A 13,111-nucleotide genomic window follows, 5' to 3' on the forward strand; every position below is an offset into this window, starting at 1 on the left:
CCTCCCACCTCCAAAGTACACTCCCCTCCCCAAAACCCCCCTGACGCCCTCCCTCATTTTTGAACATATTGTCTTGTGCATCTCATTGTTACACTGGATCAACCTGTATCCACATTTATTTAAGCATTTTGTTTTTTCCCTTCCCCTCCCCAAATTAAAGAAGCGTATATACAAGATGTAAGTGTACCAACTTCAAATACAGTGAGAACAGGGATTATAGCATAGGGGAAGAACATATAAAGAAACAAAAAAATCACATCGTACATTATAAGTACAGTAGAAACAATAGCATAAAAGAAAAAAAAAACACTTGTGTCCCTATCTTGGGACTCATTTCCCTTAACATCATCTTATCTGGTCATATGCACATAGCTTTTGATCTTTTCTGCTTATCTCAAACATATATTAGTTACTGAAAATAAGAAAAACCATGGGACCTATGTTTCTTTGGACTTGGCTTACTTCACTTATTTTTTTCCCATGTCTTTCCATTTCCTAACAAATTGGGCGATGTCAATTTTTCTGATGGAGGCAAAGAATGCCATTGTATATATATATACCACATTTTCTTGATCCATTCATCTACTGAGGAGCATCTGAGTTGGTTCCATATCTTAGCTATGGTAAATAACGCTGCAATAAACATAGTTGTGCTGGTAGTTTTAGTATGGTCTTGTTTGTGATCATTTGGGTAAATGTCTAAAAGTGGGACTGCTGGGACATAGGGGAGCTTTATGTGGTGTCTTTTGAGTAACCTCTATACTGCTTTCCAAAGTGGTTGAAGAAGTTTACACTCACACCAAGAATGCAGCAGGGTTCCCTTGTGGCCATAGCCCCTCCAGCATCTGTTGTTGTAAAAATATGGAACGCTTCATGAATTTGCATGTCATCCTTGCACATTGGCCATGCTAATCTTCTCTGTATCGTTCCAATGTTAGTGCGTGTGCTGCCGAATTGAGCACAGAATATTTTTTATATATAAAGTGTAATTGATTTTCTTAAACTAGACAATTCAACAAAAAGTAAGTTCAAAAGAATTGTTGTGAGATTTTAGAACCATGTATTTCTTACTTAAGCACACATTTAAGAATAAAGTCAAGATTGACAGGTCAAAAACAAAATAATCCCAGATATTTGTTGTTCAAGAGATGTGTAGGAGGAGGAATTCAATTATTCCATACAAGGCACCTGTCATAATGAACACTGCAGCAAGTGTTAAGGTTTGTTAAAAGTTTTAATGTTTTAAAAATATTTAATTTTGGGCCGGGCGCTGGTGGCTCACGCCTGTAATCCTAGCTACTCAGGAGGCTGAGATCTGAGGATCGCGGTTCAAAGCCAGCCCGGGCAGGAGAGACCATGAGACTCCTATCTCCAATAAACCACCGGAAAACCGGAAGTGGCGCTGTAGCTCAAGTGGTAGAGTGCTCGCCTTGAGCTGAAGAGCTGAGGGACAGTGCCCAGGCCCAGAGTTCAAGCCCCACTACCGACAAAAAAAAAAAAATTAATTTTGGGAATTTGGTTATACATGCCAAAATTAGGACTGTTTAGCAGGTCATAAAACTTTTTCTATAAAGTATTTAAGATTTATGGTAGCAGACATATACTACTAAGTATGTACATTTCAGAGTTTTTTTTAGAAACTTACTAATGAGAAGTTACAAAGTCTGTGTAAAGAAGCAGAGTGAAGAGTTGACTTTGTTAACTACACAGCTTCCGTTAAAACTTTAGGGCTTCCTTATTTTATATATGTTATTGAGGATATAATGATGATATAAGCCATATACAAATGATGAGATGAGCCATAAATAGTAATCTTAGTGGGTAACTTTAAAGATTACTCTTTGCCTATAAACCTCTTGTTGAACATCATAATCTTAGCCAGTTTGAAATGCACAGGAATATGAGAAAATAGTAAAATCTAACATGTACTACACTTCAAATACTGAAAACACTGGTAATTGTTTTTTTTTTATTTTACTAATCATTAATATTGAATTTTTGGTTTTCTTTATTTGTAGCATTGTTTTCCTTGATGTAATATAATACAACTTTTTGTAAGTCATCTTTAGGAGTTACTTTGAGAAGGTTATTGGAATGGCCACACCATTGTTTATAGATGCTTGTGAATTTACAAATAGCAAAATTAAGAACAAAATATCGATTAAAAAATTATCAAGTAGAATCTGAATCAGGAGTGTTGATAAATGTCCACACCTAAAATCGTAGCCCTAGGCTCAATCAGAAGTATTACAGAGTTGAGACCACAAAAGTGAGAGACTGTTTTGTATTGTTTTTTATTTTGATTTTGTTGGTCATGGGGCTTGAACTCTGGGGCCTGGGTGCTGTCCCTCAGCTCAAGGCTAATGGTACCCCACCTTCCCCAGCTTCTGAGAGACTGTGCTTTAAAAAAAAATCATCTAAACAACATTTGCTTTCTGCTTTGGGTTATATAATGAAATATATGAATATCTATCTATCTATCTATCTATATTATATATCATATGTCATGGGGCTTTACTTGTGTTCTTGGGCACTATCCTTATGCTCTTCAGCTCAAGGTAAGCACTCTACCGCTTGAGCCACAGTGCCACTTCCGGTTTTGACAGATTCGACTTGCAAAATGCAGTACAAGTGATAGCAAGTCACTCAGAAATCTCAGTAAGTAAAGGTCACATGGTGTCTCCCTGCTCCCCACAGAATGCTTGCTCTTGTAGATACTCTCCACAACCAAAGTAGCAGGAGAATACTCTGGTAAAGAATAAAGTTATGGGGGGTGGGAAAAAAAGAATAAAGTTATAAGGCTTTAAATGGTATCCTTCCTTGAGCTCTTTTCCAACAGCCAGCATCAATTCCTAAGCAGATGAGTGAGTCCTCAGAAGACTGGAGCTCAGGTCAACATTTACCCAACCCATGTGAAAAGTCCTAAGTGAGAAATGCTGACTGAGGTCTTGTTGATTTCCTGGCCAAGAAAATAAGACAAAAAGAAAATATTTTGAATGTATTAAAGTTTGAGAATAATATGTAACCAGTCAATAAATGTGTAGAAAACAATTATACCAAATGACTAAAAAATGATGTGTGTTTCATTTATGTGCTCTTGGATTTGGCGAGTGATTTTAGGTGTGTATACACAAGTAGAATCAGCATAAAGCAAGCCAACATTTCTTCATTTAAGATACAAGGAAAGGATACAGGTTGACCTATTGTAACAGTGAGATGGACAAGACATTATATTGAGGGTGGGGAGGTGGGGTGGAGGGAGGAGTTGGGGAGGTGAGAAGGGAAGGGATGGGAGGGGAAAAACAAAGGAGGGGCAACAATGTTCAATAAGAAATGTACTCATTACCTTACTTATGTAAGTGTAATCCCTCTGTACAGTATCTTTACAATAAAAACATATTAAAAAGATAAAAGGAAAACTTCTCTACTTATAGGAAGTTGACTTTGTCACTCAATATCAGAAAGGTATTGGTTTTAGGACCACAGGATTATTAAAACTTTGGATACTCAAATTCTCTACATGAACACAGTATATTATTTACAACCTAGTGCAGTGTAATTGCTATGAAAATTTTTATTATATTCTAAGTAATGAAAACCAAAGTATATGCACTATCACCAGATGCAATTTTTTTCAGATAATTTTTGTCTGCATTTTGTGGATGGAATTGGGAGAGCAATTTTGAAAGGCACAAATTTCATCACCAAGACCTCTCTGCAAAATGTAACAAGGATCTAATACAGCGTCATTGTATAGTATGGAAGTACAAGGAGAAGTACTTGAATTGAGACATTATCAGAAAGTGTAACCATGCAAGGACTTTTTAGAAATGCAGCTGCTAGATTTTTCATGGAGAGCTTTCATAACACTTTGTGAAGCACAAGTCAGAACCTCACTGAAGTGTAGATAGTTTTCCCTCACCTTTCTGTTATGCTCAGTCATTATCAATCAACATATAGCTAATCTTGAATAATCCTCTAATAACAAAATGTTCATGGAGTATTTATATGCAGAATACCTGGGAAGGCTAACTTTTTCCAATTCGGACAGTCTGTATTCTATGATCCAGAAGAGAGAAAACTAGGTAAGCATCCATTTACAGTCTTCTGACTAATTCTGATTCTGCCCACATCAGTTATCTATACATACCTGTGCCCAAGTGAGAAGATTTTAAAAGAATTAGTGATTGAAAATTTAAATTAAAATGTGGAATGAAATTAGTTCCAATGCAATACATTAAGGTATTGAGAAACAACTGAGAAGCCTAAAGGTCTAAAAGATTTTTTATTGGAAGTAAAGGGATATTGGAATTAGGTTCTCTATATTTTAAGCAATTTGCAAAAACAATTTGCAAAATAAAATTTACATTTGCAGAAAACTTGACACATTAATTTTTGTATTTTGAAAAGAGCACAAGCCTTAACAATATGTCAATGCTATTCTCTTATTTAACTCTAAAGGTTTATGCTTCTGGTCTCTTAATATTAAAACTTCAAAACATTTTTAATCTTTAGCTAGTTGTGCAAAGGGTTTCACTTCATCATGTCAGTGTATGTGCATTCCAATGTACAATGCATCTGGATCATTGTCAAACTTTCCAGTTTTCTTCCTTCCCTTACCTCAACCCCACCTATCCCTTCAAGTTTCCTACTTATATTCTCACATATGTATATTGAGTGATATGACTGTATTAGTCCAGCATTTCCCTCTCCATTCTTTTTTTTAATTGTGAAAATACTATACAGAGGGGTTACAATTACATGGGCAAGATTGTGAGTACATTTCTTATCAAGCATTGTTGCCTCCTCCTTTGTTTCCCCATACCATCCCTTCCCCTCTCCACTCCCCACCTCCACACCCCCCTACTACCACCTCCCTCCACCCCCTCATCCCCCACCCCACCAAAATTGTAAAGTTCGTTTTTCAACATAAGTATTGTACATCTCATTGTTGTAATGGGTCCACCTGTAACCCTATTTAAACGATTTGTTTTTTCCCTTTCCCTCCACAAATTATATCAACATCAAATACAGTGAAAGCAGGGCTTATACCATGGGGGTGATACATACAAAGTAACAAAGAAATCATCTTATAAACAACAAATCCTCAAAGAAACAACTGCCCAATAAATAAGTGGGCTAAAGACTTAAAGAGAAACTTCTCTGAAGAGGAAAGAAGGATGGCCAATAGACACATGAAGAAATGCTCAACCTCTCTAGCCATAAAAGAAGTGCAAATCAAAACAACATTGAGATACTACCTCACCCTAGTAAGAATGGTGTAATCAAGAAGTCTAATAACAGATGCTGGAGGGGATGTGGACAGAAGGGAACCTTACTGCTTTGTTGGTGGCAGTGTAAACTTGTTCAACTACTTTGGAAAGTAGTATGGAGGTTCCTCAAAAGACTCTATATAGAGCTCCCCTATGACCCAGCAATCCCACTTTTAAGCATTTACCCAAATGATCACAAACAAGACAATACTAAAGCTTCCAGCACAACTATATTTATTGCAGCATTATTTACCATAGCTAAGATATGGAACCAATCCAGATGCCCTTCAGTAGATAAATGGATCAAGAAAATGTGGTATATATACACAATGGAATTCTATGCCTCCATCAGAAAGAATGACATTGCCCCATTTGTTTGGAAATGGAAAGACTTGGAAAAATTATATTAAGTGAAGTAAGCCAGGCCCAAAGAAATATAGGTCCCATGGTTTCCCTTATTTGCCATAACTAGAATATGTCTGAAACAAACATAAACTGTCAGACAAGTTGATGAAATGAACCCCAAGATAAGGATTCAAATGTTTTTTTTCTTTCTTGTGATTATTCCCTCTCCATTCTTTTGCCCTACTCCCTTTAAGCCCAGCTCTCCCATTTAAGACGTGTTTCAAATTCATGGTATTTTGTTAAATATCTCTGCCTTTGGCACTTGGCTTTGGGCTTGCCACATCCTCTCTTCCATGTTTGACCTACATAAATGAGTATATTTCTCCACATTTTGAATCTCTGAATGGCTGTGATAGCTCTCCTTTACTATTCACCTTCTGTTCTAAATTCAGAATTGGACCTTCAGGGCCATCCAATAGAGTCTTTTTCTTCTCTACACACTGAAGATGGAAGGAAATGAATTCTATGCCAGAGTCAACATCCATAATAATGTTACAGTTGTATCCTGCTACTTTGCCAAAGTTTCAAATCAGCTCGACTAACTTGGGTCACTTTTGGATCTAACTAATACAAAGATTTTGACCATTATTTATTACAATATTATTTTCCAGAAACTACTTCTATTCTCTTTTCATGAGAATTTATGTAATGTGCTGATGTTTTCCTTTAGATAACCTACATTCAGTCTTCTACAAATAGTGTAATTTGGGGGTAGTTTTAAATTATGTACACTCATGTACAGTGCTCAGATTCTATTATTTGCATACACTCATGTACCCTGCTCAGATTCTATTATTTGCATACTGCCTTCAGTAGTATTTAGTTCTCAATATGGATACTATTGGACTTATTCATTGCATTTCACAACTTTTTAAGTATGTCATGATTTTTGTGATTTGATACTGTAACATTTTATTCTTTTAAATATATGTGCAGATCTTACTTTACATACATTTACATTTGTTTTAAACAATTTGATCCAGTCAAGGGATTTGCTATATTAGGTTCATCCAGATGAATTTAATTGCAAATTAACCCAACCTTATTTCTGAGAGACAGTTATCCTTATAGCTCTACTCAAATTAACATGTATTTGAAGTTTGTACTTAAAAAAAAATTGGGTACAACATGTTTTTGTTCCCGGGAAAGTTCCACTTTGTTGGTTGTTTTTCCAGCTGCAGTGATTTCAACATATGTATGCATTTTATTTCAATTGTTTTGTGTCTATAGCTTGTTTCTTATAACAGAAAGTACAAAAAGAATCAGTGATTTAGAACTTTTCAAATAGAATTCTAAGAGAGACACTTGAAGTTGTCACAAAACTGGGAATGGGCAGGTCTTCTTAGTGGAGGGGGTAGCAGAATAACAGAAACATTGTTTGACGTGATTTGAATTCTGCCTCCTCTTGCTTCACTATTTCCAATGATATTACTTGAAAGTATTTAGTGGAAAGAAAATAATTTTGTCTGTATGAACTCAGAATTTTTGGTTTAATTGGGACACACTACACATTCATATTTGATTTTAACTCTAAAATCTTTTTTCTTTAGTTTTAAACCACAGATGTGAATTTATAATGCTAAAACAGCACCTAGTAATTTATATGAAATGGTCCAAACTATTTTCACTTCACACTATATGCAATATAGAATGTAATAATAATAGTGTGTAAGGTAGTATGTAATAATTGACTTTGGGGAAAGTCAATTACAGTGGATTTTTGTGAAATAGTAATAGTAAAAATTATATTTGATTCTATTAAAAATCACAGTTATATCTAAAATAACTCATAGTTTAAACTAATGCTGAAAAAATAAGATTGTTTATTGGAAAAAGCCAGAAGTTTCAATAAGCTTGCTTTTAAAAATTGACTTGGATCTGGGCTTTGGTGGCTCATGCCTGTAATCCTAGCTAATCATGACTCTGAGATCTGAGGATAGTGGTTCAAAGCCAGCCTGGGCAGAAAAGTCTGTGGGACTCTTATCTAAATAAACCACCTAAAAACCAGAAAAGGCACTGTGTCTCAAGTGGAACAGTGGTAGTCTTGAGCTGAAGAGCTGAGGGAGAGTACCTAGGCCCAGAATTCAAGCCCAACAACCAACAAAAAAAATTGGCATGGATTTTTGCTTTATTATTTCATGATTTTTTTGTGAGTGGTTGTTCAGTGAAAAATGTCATTGGTGTTTATATTTTGTGTTGGCATAAAATGAGCCTACTTTTGTCTTAATTTAATCAAAAAACACTCTGATTCTATGGCAGAATAAATTTTGTGGGTAATGGTTAAGACCAGGTTGCCTTTCTGAAAAGAATATTTATATCACCCCCCATAAAAAGAGGAACAAAAGAAAATATATGCCAGGAAACTTACTCTGTAAGTCTTAACGGACTAATAGTCTGTCAGTTTGTTTTAACTTTTAATCAAAAATTAAAGTAATACTTGATAATATTTTATTAACCCATTTAAATTTCTTCATCCTTGTCATTTAAGATTCACTTTAAAAAGAAATTGAGCAGGTGACTGTTTTTTCCTCACTTTTCCAAAGAAATGATCATTGCATCATTATAGTGTATAGCACAATATACCCAGATAGCATTTGTTAAGGAAAAACGTTTTTTCCCATTCTTTGGTTTGCTTCAGTCTGTATTTAAAGCTGCATACCACATCTTACCCACCATGTTGTCTGTCTTCTCATTTGAAACATTTCAATAAGTTTTCTTTCCCTGGTATGTCAGCCAGCAAAGTTTTACAAAACAGCATGCTTTCATTTATTGTGCTTTCCAAAATATATTTCACAAATGCCAACAACGAAGCACAACCTGAAACATCTGTGCATTTTTCCACTTATGGTGCAAAATAATCACTTTCCATACTCCTTAGAACCAGCTGTTCACAGGCATTAATTGCTCTGTCACTTCCATGCTTTAGAACAGCAGCATTTCACAATGGTGTACATGTTAATTTGTTTACCACATCTGGTTTGTTTTCAGCAAGGACTGTCTTCATGGAGATGGTAATAGATGAGTTTTGCAATTATGTAGTTTAATAGGGCAGTGAGTTGTGGATATAGAATATCCCTTTAGTGTCTAAATATTTAAATTAAATCCCATAAAGTATATTCCGTCAATTTCCTGGCTAAAGTGTTGTACAATCTAAGTATTTTTAAAAGAAATATTGTACGTTGTTTCCTTGATGACAACATAATTGGAAGACTTAAAATTTTCATAAACCATGGCCATCTTAAACAAGGTGGATGTACTTGGGTTTGCATGCAAAACTTTAGGGACAGCATTAATGTTTGAATCTTGGATGGGATTTGATTGGGAATTGTGGCAGGCTTTCATGGTATGAGAAGAAAAACAAAAGGCCATATTAATATTTTATCTACTACATTGTTATATTAGTTTATTCAAACACACACATACACACATACAAACACACAGATATACACATGTGTAGTATGAGACCCAGTCAGTATGCAAGAAAATATTTTAATAGGAATTCCATAAAATGTTGTCTGTTGAGATCTTATTAGAACTTATAGAAATATCTAGTTGCTTCCACCCCTGGACAAGTCATTATCATTGGTGAAGATATTGCAATTTGAATTTAGAATGCCCCAGAAAGACCTATATGTTAAAGAGAAATGACTTTCCATTTCCTCCCAGACTGGAGAAGATTGACTTCTTCACAGTGAAACCCATGAGAACATAGACTCTCATCTTCTTTCTTCTTTTATCTTTTAATCATTCTAGGTTAAAAACATTTCTCTTAGACATACTCCCCACCTTGGCATTGTCTTGTTACAGGCCCACAAAGCAATAATATCCTTCTCAAGATTCCAAATGTTTATACTTTCAGCTGACCTTCCACAAAAGTCAAACCCCAAACATAACTTTTTAGTTTGTTCATGCAATCATATGAACATAAACATATGGCCCAAAATGTTAATTACCTTTATCTGCTGTCATTGATGTAGTATAACTAATACAATTAAGTATATACCCTGACAGAAAGAAGATCCTTCCTTCTAAATAAATGCTTGCAGGCGCGCGCGCGCACACACACACACACACACACACACACACACACACACACACACACACACACACATACACACACATATTTACCACTCTAACTCAGGTTAGGTTCCTGATATTGGGTATCAGAGAAAAACCTAATAATCAAACTTTCCTGCCCAGACATAAAATGCATTCATAATACCACACTTACAAAAACACCACATCACTCAAAATAATGAGAATATTTAACAGAACCACCCAGCTCCTGAGCCATCTACTCCCTGATTTCATTCATTCATGACGATGCATTTTTCATATCATATTTAAAAATCTTTTGAGTCTCTCTGATTAACAGACAAAAATATGCTATCATATAATAGAAAATGTAAGTAAAATTACTTGTCCCTAAGTAATCTTGAATATGTCTTATCAAAGACTTCTATTTCCTTCTTGCAGAGTCTGTTTCTGGAATTTTGCCCTAATGTCTAATATTAAGTTACAAAGGACATGCCATATGCCTTAATTCATTTTCCCTAAAGGTTATACTATGGAGTTGAATCTGATTTGTTTGCTTATTCTAAATTAAATTTTCTCAACAACTTGAATTACTGTTTATGTTACTCCTAAGCCATTTGAAATATCATAAAGAACTGGAAATTCACCTTGGCAATGATTTGTGAATGGCAATAATGGTTGTGGGGAGATGAAGGGCTTGAATTATTGAGAGTGCCTTAAAAGTGGCACTGTTATTTAAGCTTTAAAAGTGGTCTTCTTATTCATCTAGGAAGATAAAAGTATGCTTTTCATCACATTCTTGCCTGCAAAGCTCTAGAATTATTTCCTGTGTTCAGTTTATGCCCAACTGCTACTGTAGTGAAACCCACAAACAACTGCACAGCAGTGTTAGCTGATTTAGATTTTGAAACTTTCTTCCAGTAGCCCTAGTGCTTTGAGCCCAGATTCATGGGATAGTCACATAACCCACAATTACAAAGCACCACAATATAAAAAGACCATGTGCAAAATAAGGTTCAATTTTTTTCCTTTGTTGTTTCATTTTTTTTCTTATTGATTGTCTTTTAAGGAGATAAGAGCTGTTTATTTCTCATTATTGTTGATGTGACTTAAATTTACCAGATTTTTCAAATAAACTAAAGAGATATAAAATGACATATTTAGAAACAGAATAAAGCTAAACATTTGAGTGAATTTTTAATTCTAGTCTTGATCTCAGTTATCCTCGAATAACATTGAGATGAGCCAAGCATATGTGTAAATTGACACGTATCAAGCATACAGAACTCTGAAATATTTGGGCTTTGATTTCTATATCAACTTCACCCAGAAAACAAAATTATCACTTGCTTCATGTCTTAAGTAATCTACTTAAAACAAGTTTTATTAATTTTATTAATATATCTCATAATCCATGGAATTGATGCATTGCATAAGTATTTGATTTCTTATTTCCACTGAATTAATATTACATTTATTTTACTTTTTGGAATATGAAATAATGACATTCTTGAGGTTAAAACATGCCTGTTTTTCATTTTGATTACCAAAATGGAACCATTAGGCACTTTGAAAATTTAATTTTAAATCTGAACCTTCAAATTTTACTAGGACTTGAATTGTGTTACTTATATTTCTAATGTTAAAATAAAAAGCATTACTTCACTTAATATAAATTTTCCAAGACTTTCCATTTCCTAACAAATGGGGCAATGTCATTCTTTCTGATGGAGGCATAGAATTCCATTGTGTATATATACCACATTTTCTCGATCCATTCTTCTACTGAGGGGCATCTGGGTTGGTTTCATATCTTAGCTATGGTAAATAATGCTGCAATAAACAGTTGTGCTGGTAGCGTTAGTATGATCTTGTTTGTGATCATTTGGTCCAAAGAAACATAGGTCCCCTGGTTTCCCTTATTTGCAATTACTAGTATATGTCTGAGACAAGCAGAAACGGTCAGATAAGTTGATGTTAGGTGAAATGAACCCCAAGATAAGGACTCAAATCTTTTTTCTTTCTTGTGATTGTTTCTAACATATTTATAAGATGATTTTTTTGTTGCTTTGTATGTCTCTCCCCCACGGTATAACCCTGTTTTCACTGTATTTGATGTTGGTATAATTTGTGGAGGGGAAGGGAAAAAACAAATTGTTTAAATAGGGATACAGGTGGATCCTTTGCAACAATGAGATGTACAAGACTTATGTTGAAAAACTAACTTTACAACTTTGGCCAGTGGGGAGTTGAAGGGGGAACAGGGGGTGGGGGGAAATGGGAAGGGATGAGAAGGAGAAACAAAAGAGGAGGCAAATACGAAATGTACTCATTATCTTGCCCATGTAATTGTAACCCCTCTGTATGGTATTTTCACAATAAAAAAAAACAGCATTACTTAAATAGAAAGCCAAATTATAAGATATCACACCTTAATCCCTGAATTGACTTTATGATAAAAAACAATTATATTTATATAACATGATATACATACTGAAACAAACTATGAGATATGGAAACAGAAGACTCCTTTTATGTTTTGTTTTTGTTGTTGTTTATAGTTTGTGATGATTCTGTCTTCTTTATCTTATGCATAGTATACTCATTGTACTTCTTCAGGAAGGTGGGAGGTGGGCACAGAACTTTATAGGAAAGAGTGAAAAATTGCAGCAGTGGAGTTCATTGAACCTTGATGAAAGTGAACGATTTAACACATGGATAGGGATAGGAGGGAGAGACTGGGAACAAGTGAGGGAATTGAAGACATTTCATAAAAGGAAATGTACTTATTACCTGACTCATGTAATTGTAATCTCTCTATAAATCACCTTAATAATAACAAGAGTAAATTTATTTTTAAAAAGCAAACAAAATGTTGTTTCTTAGAATTCTAGAAGTTTGTTTTGTTCACTCATTTGAGCTGGTTGAGTCTATCTCTGAAAATAGCTACATTGACATTTATTGGGAAAATTTGTGAGCTACTAGTAGATAAAAGTCAATTATGATTGTCTGTATGGTTTTTTGAGAATCTGATTCATTTATTTCTTTAATCTAATTTGTATTATTTCTGTCTACCAGATTTTGATTTGGCTTGTTTCTGTTTTCCAAGGACCTACTGGTGCATCATTAGTGCTGATTCAAGATTGTTCTAATTTGTTGATGAACATACTCAAAGGTATAAATTTTCCTCTGAGTATTGCCTGTGCTGTTGTGTCCAAGAGGAGGTAGTACTTTGTGTGTTCACTTCCACTGACTGAATTCCATAAACGTTGAAACTTCTCTCCATATCCCTTCAGTGACTCAATGATGATTTAGCAATGTGTTATTCAGTCTCTGAGTTTCAGAATTTTCTGTGATACCTTTTGATGCTGAGATCTAATTTGGTCCCATTGTGGTCT

The 13,111-nt window shown here is 34.7% G+C and overlaps 1 non-coding gene across 1 annotated transcript; it reads right to left on the reverse strand.

Moving 5' to 3' along the window:
- Nucleotides 1-855: 855 nt before the first annotated feature.
- On the reverse strand, nt 856-962 carry LOC122112082. Its single transcript, XR_006148092.1, has one exon. It is a non-coding gene; the product is annotated as a U6 spliceosomal RNA (small nuclear RNA).
- Nucleotides 963-13,111: the final 12,149 nt, after the last annotated feature.

This window comes from Dipodomys spectabilis, unplaced genomic scaffold (genome assembly GCF_019054845.1).
Source record: "Dipodomys spectabilis isolate Male_0828 unplaced genomic scaffold, ASM1905484v1 ptg000091l, whole genome shotgun sequence".
In the NCBI taxonomy this organism is placed as follows: domain Eukaryota; kingdom Metazoa; phylum Chordata; class Mammalia; order Rodentia; family Heteromyidae; genus Dipodomys; species Dipodomys spectabilis.